Source organism: Alligator sinensis, unplaced genomic scaffold, assembly GCF_000455745.1.
Source record: "Alligator sinensis unplaced genomic scaffold, ASM45574v1 scaffold159_1, whole genome shotgun sequence".
Lineage (NCBI taxonomy): Eukaryota > Metazoa > Chordata > Crocodylia > Alligatoridae > Alligator > Alligator sinensis.
In genome coordinates this window covers 195,703-205,509 of record NW_005842222.1, presented here as the reverse complement: position 1 = coordinate 205,509, position 9,807 = coordinate 195,703, and positions in this window count along the sequence as shown.

Sequence of the window (9,807 nt, the reverse complement as noted above, 5' to 3'; positions counted from 1 at the left end):
GCCAGCCAGGACAGGGTTTGGGGGGGCTGGGGGTATGGGAGAGCCATTGGGGTTCCCCTCTATAGTCCCCTCCCCCTCCTCCAGCCTCCCCGACCCCTTACTCACCAGCACCAGGGCAAGGGGTAAACCATAGCCAGAGCATCTCTGTGGAGGACCCAGGCTCCACTTGCCTCAGACCATGGCCCAGGACCATGCCATGCCCCGCTTTTATAAACTTTGATTTTTTTAGACCCCTGGATATCCAGGGGTCTAATTTTCTCCCCGCGCTGCAAGTTTGCCTGTTGCCCCACCTCAAAGGGGTATGAGGTGGGGCAAGACGCACATGCACACTCCTCTGGATGTGCCCAGCGTGCCCTGCTGCCCTCTGGGCACAAGGCAGGGCTGGGGCAGTTCTGTGGCTGGACTGCCTTTCCAGGCAGCCCAGGCAGCAGTGGCTCCTTCTGACTGCTGCCACCCATGGCCCTAGCCGTGCAGTACCAGTGGGGGACCCGTGTGCATAGTACCAACCTGGCCCACCCCATGCCTGCTTCCAGATTTGCCTGTGCTGAGCAGTAGCAGTGGCCAGGCAAAAACTGTTGCTCAGCGCAGAGGAAAAGCAGCCCCTCTCCCTTGCCACTGCCAGGTGCTTCGTGCTGCAGCTGCCCAGAGCCTGTACTGTACTGCCCTGCATCTCTGCCACCATCACCACTGTCTCCAGGCTGCCCAGTGGGGCAGCAGTGACAGTGCAGAGCAGCTGCAGGGCAGCCTGGTGTGGGCTCCAGGCAGTTGCAGCACGAAAGGCCTGGCAGCAGCGAGGGGGAGGGACCACTTTTGCCCCACACTGAGCAACAGTTTCCGCCCGGCTGCCATCGCTGCTCAGTGCAGGTGAGCCTGGAGCTTGTGTGGGGCAGGCTGGGTCAAGGCTGTGCATGTGGGTCCCCACCAGTACAAAGGCAGAAAGGCAGTTCAGTGTCAGAGTTGCCCCAGCCCTGCTGTGTGCCCAGGGGATGGCAGGGTGTGCTATGAGCAGGTGGTGTGGAGCAGGCTGGGGTCAGAACTATGCATGGGTTCCAGCTGATCCACTCCTCCTGGGGTGAGTCCAGAGTAGGCATGGTTCAGAGCTGGGATTGCGTGCTGTTGACAGTGGCAGGGAGGCACCACAGAGCATGCAGGCTCCAAGCTGTTGTGGGGCGGGGGGTAGGCAGGTGCTGACCGGCTCAGGGGGGTGCACCTGCAGGGCTCCCATGCACACCCCACCATACCCACAATCCCCCCACAACCACACCCTCCCCCACACACAATCTCACCCAACCAGCCCCTTCTCCACAATCCTCCGGAAACCTGCCACCCCTCACACCCCTCCCCACATGCACTCCCCACACACATACCCATGTACCTCTGGGGGGAGCCCCGCTCACTGCTATATGCACGCACCCCATCACACACACGCACCCATACCCCCCTACGCGCACCTCACCCCCCATACACACCCCCAGCCACCCTACCCCTCCACACACCCCACAAACCCCATACCCACCCACAGGTCCCCACAAACACTCCCCACAAACCCACCATATGCACCCCCCACATCCCTGCACCCCCCCCCCACACAATATACAAAAGTAAGACTTCATTTTTAGGTATTACGCAATCACCTATAAATATGCAATACAAACACACACAAATCAGGACAATTTTTATTTTTTTTAATAAAATGAAAGTTTGTTATTGTCAATGTTTGATTTTTTAGTATATACTTCAGGTTTGGGGGCTTTTTTGGTTCCAAGATGGCAAGCCCCCTTCCCAAAATGAATACTTCTGAGGACAAGGGGAGAGATTTCTGGTGGCAAAGGTTAGGTGTTAGGGAGAGGGACTTCCAGTCCCAAGATGGCAACTAGGGGGCAGGACACCTCAAGGAGCAGGGCTACCCTTGCAGTCCTCGACAGTTCACCAAAACTCATTATGTGACCCTCCAGCCAAAATAATTGAGGCCCCAGAATTGAGGAAGGGAGCAGGGCACAGGCAGGACCCACTCACCCCAGCCCCTGCTCCTGCCTGTGCCCCACTCCCTCCCTCACCTCTGGGGCCTTGATCTGTCCCCCACCCCCATGGTGGTGAAGGAGGGGAGTGGGGCTGGGGCTGGTCTGCACAGCCGGGATGGGGCGGGGCACAGGATGGAGCTGCAAGCAACTTGTCCGGGGGGTGCCTGGCGTGGGGAGGGGGTGGTGGCTCCCACCACTGCACACACCCAGGGAGGGCATGGGGTGTATGTGCCTGGGATCTGCGCATGAGGCGAGTGTGGGTGACAGCAGCAGCCCGGGGGGGGAGGGGGGGGCACAGCAAATTTTGGGGTGGCTACAGCCCTCCCATAACCTCCCCTTCCAGCACTGCCACCAGTACAGCCCAGCCCTGCCCACCCCTCCCCCCCCCAACTGGTGAGAGCCCAGCACAGCCCCAGCCCCAGCCTGCAGCACCAACCCGCCCTCGCTCCATGCAGATCCAGGGGCACACCCCCCCCCATGCCTCCTAGGGTGCCTGTATCAGCAGGAGTCACACCCCCCAGATGAGCTGCTCGTTGCTCAGTCCCATGACCTGCCCCAGCTGTGCAGCACCTGTCCCAGTTCCAGCCTCACTTCCTTCCTCACTGCTGCACGCGCGCCCCTCCCCACCGCTGCTGCAGCCACCAGAAGCCCACAGCTGGGCTGCCTTGTGGCCCTACTGCTGCCCTGCATTTGGGGGTGCTAAGCTCCGTTAGCCACCACCTATGGTGGCAAACCAACAGAACCTCAGAAGAAAGAAAAAAGACTGTTGTCTGAAAGAATATCTTTGCTGGTTGGGTAGCTTGCAGACACAGCACTTCAAATTCAGGTTGTAAGCAACTTATTGCCCTGAGCATGGGCATTCACTCCTTGGGCAGAAGCGACTGATGGAGAGGCACTGGTCAGTAGGGGAATAAGTGAAGGAAAAATCAGAAGGACCCAAAACCAAATATAAACCCCAGATATTTAAAAGAAGCATGGGCTTTGTCTTGCTTCTTTTTTCAGTGCAGAAGAATCAAACTCCAGGCGATCCTCATTCTAAATATGGAAAATGAAGTGATCTCAGAACAATGAACGATAAATGGGTTAATTTGCAGCTTCTTGTATTAAAAGTATTTAATCATTTTCATGTGAAACGGTACAGTCAGAGAGAATATATCTACATCACAGCACTAATTAGAAAAAAGTGTTGCTTCAGCAGAAAATGGACAAGAATCATTAATAAAATCACATCAGACCTAGCCTTCAAAAATCCGTGACTCCCAGTTTTACAGAAAAAGGGCACCTTCTTTCTGTTAATAGATCATCATGTTCTGCCAGTATCATAATCATCCTTAGTTAAGGAAATTGTCACCAAGCTGAGGCGCATCTGGCAATGTACTAAAATCCTCTGCTCTGTGTCACGAATACTGATTCAGGTGTCACCGAGTTATATAGTATGGTTTCTGAATCCAGTCCAGTTCAGAACCAAAAACAATACTTTTTTATAGTATGTTAACATGCAAGGACAATGAGCAATAATGAGATGTTACTGGAATGACCATAGGCAAATAATAAACTCTCTTTTTTTAAAAGAGTTTTCAAAGTAATACTTGTCTCTGCAGCTCAAGTTGTTTACAGTATAAATACAATTAAGCCACAATTTGGACTATTTAGAGTAGTAAGAACAATCTTGATACAGTCTGGCCTTAAGTTTTTATGAAGGCACTGTCCGATACCAGTTATTCCACTGGATTTTTTTTTTTTTTTTGGAGCCAGGTCCCTTCTAATGCTACCCCAGATTTGGGGGAGGTTCATCTTTAAACCCATCCTTTGTGGCTCAGACCCATCTCTATGTTTTATAGTTTCCAGTACTATACCTTTGGCTCTGACATGGGCAGGTTTTTTTTTATTAGGATATAAAAGAAAATGAAAAGCCACTCCTCTTCATCCCTTTATTTTTAAAGCTGCAGGACACAGCAATACTATCTTCTTTCTTAGCTCACTGGTAACCATAACTGTTTTTCCTATACCAGACTAAACTTAATACAGTATGTCTGTAAAAAAAAGTATTACACATATACACTCCTGTGTGGACCCCTCTCCCTGAAATATAAAAGTCACTTTTCTTCTAATGGGTGTGTCTACATGAGGCATTTACTGGGGAATTGCCTAATTAGCTCCACAGTAAAATGCCACTATCTATGTGGTGCTATTAGGACCGAGTAAACTAATTAACTCCAGCGTGGGCTAGTGCTTGTAAACACAAGTACTATCTTATGGTGGAGGTATTTACTCTGCAGAAAACACATGCATAGACACTGACCCAGGTGGCTGCGACACAAGGGTGCTTCAGTACAAGGACTGCTTGCCAGCTAACCCTGCACAGAAACACCCTCATGTCCCAGCCACCCCTCCACAGCATGTTGAGCTGGGCAGGACCAGCCCTGGGCTGGCAGGCTGACCCCTAGGGTGCCCTGCCAGCTGGGGCTGCTCCACCTCTGCTCAACGTGCTGCAGTCCCAGGCACATGTTCAAACAGCACACCTGGGAGCAATAAACTCTGGTGCAAACTGCACTAGAATTTATTGCTACAAATTAATAGCATGTACAGAAATGCCCAATAGGACATAAATTAAAGCTGTATCTGGTAATATCAAATACCATGGTCAGATACCATACAGCAATATTCTCTCAATGGAATGAAAAGCTGTTTTAACACAGCAATGAGAAAAAAACTCAGTAACTGTTTTTAATTGTGAAAGGTTTTAGTCTATCATGATGAAGGATTCACTTAAGACATACAAAGAATAAGCAGTTGCTGATATGTGATCTACCTTGCTTGTATTTCACATGGAGTGACAGTGATATACCTTTAGCTATGAATGATCTATCAAATATTCCACCAGGGAATCCTCAAGTGAAGTATAGCAAGGACAAGATTCAAGCATTTTGGACCTAATCCAGTGCCTGTTTAAGCCAGTAGAAAGATTCCTAAATTCAGTAGATATCTAACACCAAAAGTCTGATACAACAGATACATGCTATAGGAGTGCCTTTGGAAACACTCCACCAGTACCACTTCTCTGGTACTTTCCTAATTACATTAGGACTTAGCAAGTTCCCCTCTACCTCTCCCTTTGGTTTGATTTTCTGACTTGTGAGTAAAGTCCAATGTCCTTAACTCATCTTCTATAGAAGAGTGGATATAGTGCAATCCCAGCTAGACAGCCAGGAAGAAAGAGAGGAGGATGCTTTGGTCAACACACATAAGCTACTTTGTGTGTGGAACAAGTTCCAAAGTCCATTTATAGATACTTGCAAGCAAAATGGGAACTAATTGGATAAATAATTCACAAGGAATTATTTACCCAGCATTAATGTTCTTATTAGTTCCTAAGCTAATTTTTCCATTGGCCAGTTAAGCCCCTAACTACTTGATCAATCCTCATTAACTAATTAAGATAATTAGCTTGTCCCTTTTTAATACCCTTTTCCATATTTGTAAGCATTAATGTCTCTCCTCAGTTTCCTTTGCTCTAAACTGAAAAATACCAGTTCACTTAAGCTTCTCTCCTAAGTCTTATTTTCCAGTCCTCTTCTGTTTATTGTTTTGTTTAATGCACAAAAGGTTTTTTATACAGCAGTGCAGGGATGCAGCCAGGTGCCTGGGGCAAAGCAGAAACGGTGACTTACAGTTGCTGCCATGACTGTGAACACAAACATGAGGCTGCTGGCAGCAGCTGCTTTTTTTCCATCTTCCCCCACCCCCAAAATGGATGTCCAGGGCAGTTGCCCCTATTGGCCCACCTAGTTACACCATTAGTTTTATATTAAATATGGAAAAAAAATTACCAGTAAGTAGTATGTGCAGTTAAAACAAACCTTCACAGTCCATCCATGAAGTATACCCAAATTCCTTGGACTATTTATAATACAATCAGAATAGGGGCCTCATTTTGCTAGACATTATACAAGCATAAACAGAAGCACTGGCCACACCCCAAACAGCTTACAAGATAAAGCACAAAACTATTTATACATCATAAGCAGACAGAAGTCAGACACCAACCTACATACCCATTGTGAATACCACAACAACTAGTGATGTTGCATACACATACACTTACAACTTGGATTATGAGTTGTGGTCCAGTATACATTTTCAGTACTGGAGGTTCACAAGACAAAGGCTGTGCTCAAATATATGTTTATACCTTTGCACTTGTTATTACATAGTTTGCAAGTGATATCTGTCACAACCCAAAGGGTGTGATTTTTGTTGTTGTGTGCTTCGGCACTGCTAAATTGTCCCCGCTAAATTGCAGCTTCCTTGCACGATGGAGTTTTCTGCTGCAGAGGAGAACCCCGGTGCAAGGGAGAATTTCCCGCCAATTTGAAGCTTTCTTTGCAGGGTGCATTTCTTTGCTGCAGAGAAGAAGTGCTCGTTGCACAGAGTTCCCGCCATTTGTATGCTAATTCGAATCCCATTATTGGCCAGTTCTAAATTATTCACACGTGGCGGCTAGTGATTGGCTTGCTAGCTGTATAAGAGGCTTGAGTAGTTTCTGCCCAAGTTGGAGGACTCCACGAACAAGCGAGGAGGAGACTTCATGCTGTGTGAAGATCTCTAAGCGCTGCGGATCCTTACAGACCCAGTGTATTTAAAGCAGGCAACAGAGGTCTGATCAACCTCTAGCCTCTCCCCGTCGCCGAGCGCAACCCAGACGTATCCCTTCCCGCACGCAAAAGAACTGGACCCACAGAGCCTAGCAAACTCCGTGTGAATGAGTGAGCAGAGGAACCCACGGAGCCTAGCAAACTTCGTGTGAGTTTATTCAGAGCTCTTCCGGACGAGTACTTTCTTCGGCTGACACGACGGGTTCGCGTGTTCAGAGCCTTCAGCCGGATTGGGCTAGAGTTCACGAGCTTAGAACTCTTGTCCGCTTCTCTTCTTTCCTATCTGTAACTGCAACTTAAGCAAGTTTCCAGCCTACCCCACTGCCATCTCGGTGTAAGTAAACACTCTTTTAAACTACTGCTACGCGTCCGTGCCTAGTTCCAGCTCGACGGCCTTCCCTCTCCGCCCCCGCGTGCCCGGGCTGCTGGCCACAGCCCGCGTGCAGCGTGAAAAAGGGCTCGGGTCGCTCCCGGCCCACACAATATCTAGACCCATTTGTCCTTCAAGCTATCATTAAGGGCCTGATTCAACTTCACTGAAGTCAGATGAAAACCTCTATTGACTTCAAAAGGGTTTGGGGTAGAACCCAATTGTCCAATTTCTTATAGGCATCTTATTAGAGGCAGGTGTTGAGGAGATGAAGGTGGAAGCATTACAAAGAAGTTCAGGAAGGGTACACATGGTAAGGAGAGATTCACCTGTATGTGTATAGGACTCATCAACCCATAGAGCTGGGAATACAGTCAAAACAGTGTAGAAAAAGTGTTTCCAAACTGTGGTATGTATACCCCTGGGGGTACACAAGACATCTCTGGGAGGTATGCAGGATAAATTGTGTAATGGCAGATTTAATTTTGATTATAATAATAATTGGCATTTAAGGGGTTAAAATATAAAACATGCTGGTAGGGGAAGGCAGGCAGCTAGTAAATCTGGAAGGGTGTACGCAATAAGAAAAGGTTTGGAACCTCTGGTGTACAGAATAGCTGGGTAAGAGACAGCATTTCACATGGTCGCTTGTGTGCTATCAGACAGACAAGTGTTGTGTTGCTAAGGAAGAATCCTACAAAAACAATTTAGATGTGAAAATAAGGTGCTGTTTAAAAAACCAGCAATGAATGGCCTTTCAGCAGAAAAGTACACCCTGGGTTTCTGTCCCATGGAGAGCTTTGTGATCAGAACATTCTATTAGACAAGTCCTTTAAACAAGCAGTTACCTGTAACTATAATGTAAGCTTTCACTAACAAGCACTATTTTCTTAATTTAAAAGTAAACACCAATAAAATGAAATAAATCCCTGTCTTGTAAACAGAAGTAAATAAAACTACAAATGTGACTGTGTCATTTTGATAGATTTCACCAAACACACAATACCACCAGGAGTTTCAGGTTGCTTAAAGATGTTTACTATTCATTTGATGGATATCAGTGGTGTTTGGAAGATACGTATCTTGTACAAGCCAGCCACTGCCAGCCAGTTACAAAGGATAAATACATTTTGTCCAATTTTTTTCTGAAGATGTGAAGATGTAGTTCTGAAATGAGTTATCCAAAGACTAGGTAATCAGAAATTAAAGCCCAATTCAGAAAGTCACTTAAGAATACAGACAAAATATACATTTTAAAGTCAGAGTATCATGCTTTTGAGTGAACATTTTAGAAAAGTTTATACAACCCACTCTAACCATTAACTAGATATCTTATTTCCAAAGGTTTAGTTAAATTCAGCATCATTTTGGATCTTATAATAGTACATACCAGCTTAAAAGTCCCAAAGATTCCATTTTTAACTAACTTGATTCTTAGGCAATGTATGTTTCCTGTCATAAATATTAAAATATGCCCAGCTATTTTAAAAGTTTTCACATTATTAATAGCTATTAAAGTCTTGCTAAAGCTTGTTGTTAATATTGGAAGAGATGGCATGTCAACCAGCCTTCCATAGGTAATGATGTGATCTCTCTTAACTTCCTGTTTTGTTCTTATTCTGGGTCTGGCTCTGCAAATAGGTCCATGTGGGTAGACACCAGTGTCCGCTTAAAACCAGACTGATTTCAGTGGGACATCATCAAATATTTGGGAATTCTGGAAAGGGTCCTGAAAGCAATAAAGTCTTTAAGTCCTCTTACTGAAACTGGGACGAGAGACCCGGATCAAAGATAACAAGAAGTCCTTTTTTAAATACATAGGGAGTAAAAAGAAAGTACCAAGTAGCATGGGGCCTCTGCAGGACATGCTTGGTAATCTGGTGGTAGCACCAGACAACAAAGCTAATCTCTTTAACAGATTATTTGCTTCCATTTTTCTGAGCAGGGACAGGGACATCCCCCACACTGGGATTCTGGACGGACCCATAGGAGGCGCAGCCAGGCCCAGGGTCAGTGAGGACCTAGTCAGGGAACTTCTGAAGGGACTAGATGTGTTCAAATCAGCAGGTCCTGATGATCTCCACCCCAGGGTGCTGCGGGAATTGGCAGAGGTCATTGCGGGACCCCTGGTACAACTTTACAAGCACTCATGGTGCTCTGGCATGGTGCCAGAGGACTGGGCCAATGTGGTCCCCATTTTCAAAAAAGGGAGGAAAGAGGACCCAGGAAACTATAGGCCCGTTAGTCTTACCTCGGTCCTGGGGAAGCTCTTTGAGAAAATTATCTAGGAGCACATCTGCAAGGGACCAGCAGGGGAGATTATGCTTAGGGGCAATCAACATGGGTTCATTAGAGGCAGGTCTTCATAGTTTCATAGTTCGTAGAGTCGGAAGGGACCCTACCAACTATGAAGGGAGGATCATCAAGTCTGACCCCCTACCATGGCAGGAAAGAGTAAATCTACTCTCAGTCAACTTATGGCCGTTATTTCTTGTTGCTCCCAGTAGTGCTCGGGGGAACAGGGACTCTCCCATTGCCTGCTGGTCCCCTTTGGCAAGTTTATAGATGGCCACCAGATCCCCTCTCAGCCTTCTCTTGTGGAGGCTGAACAGGTTCAGGTCCCATAGCCTCTCATCGTAGGGCCTACCCTGCTACCCCCCGATCATGCAAGTTGCCCTCCTTTGGACCCCCTCAATGCTGTCCACATCCCTCCTGAAGTGCAGCACCCAGAACTGGATGCAGTACTCCAACTGTGGCCTGA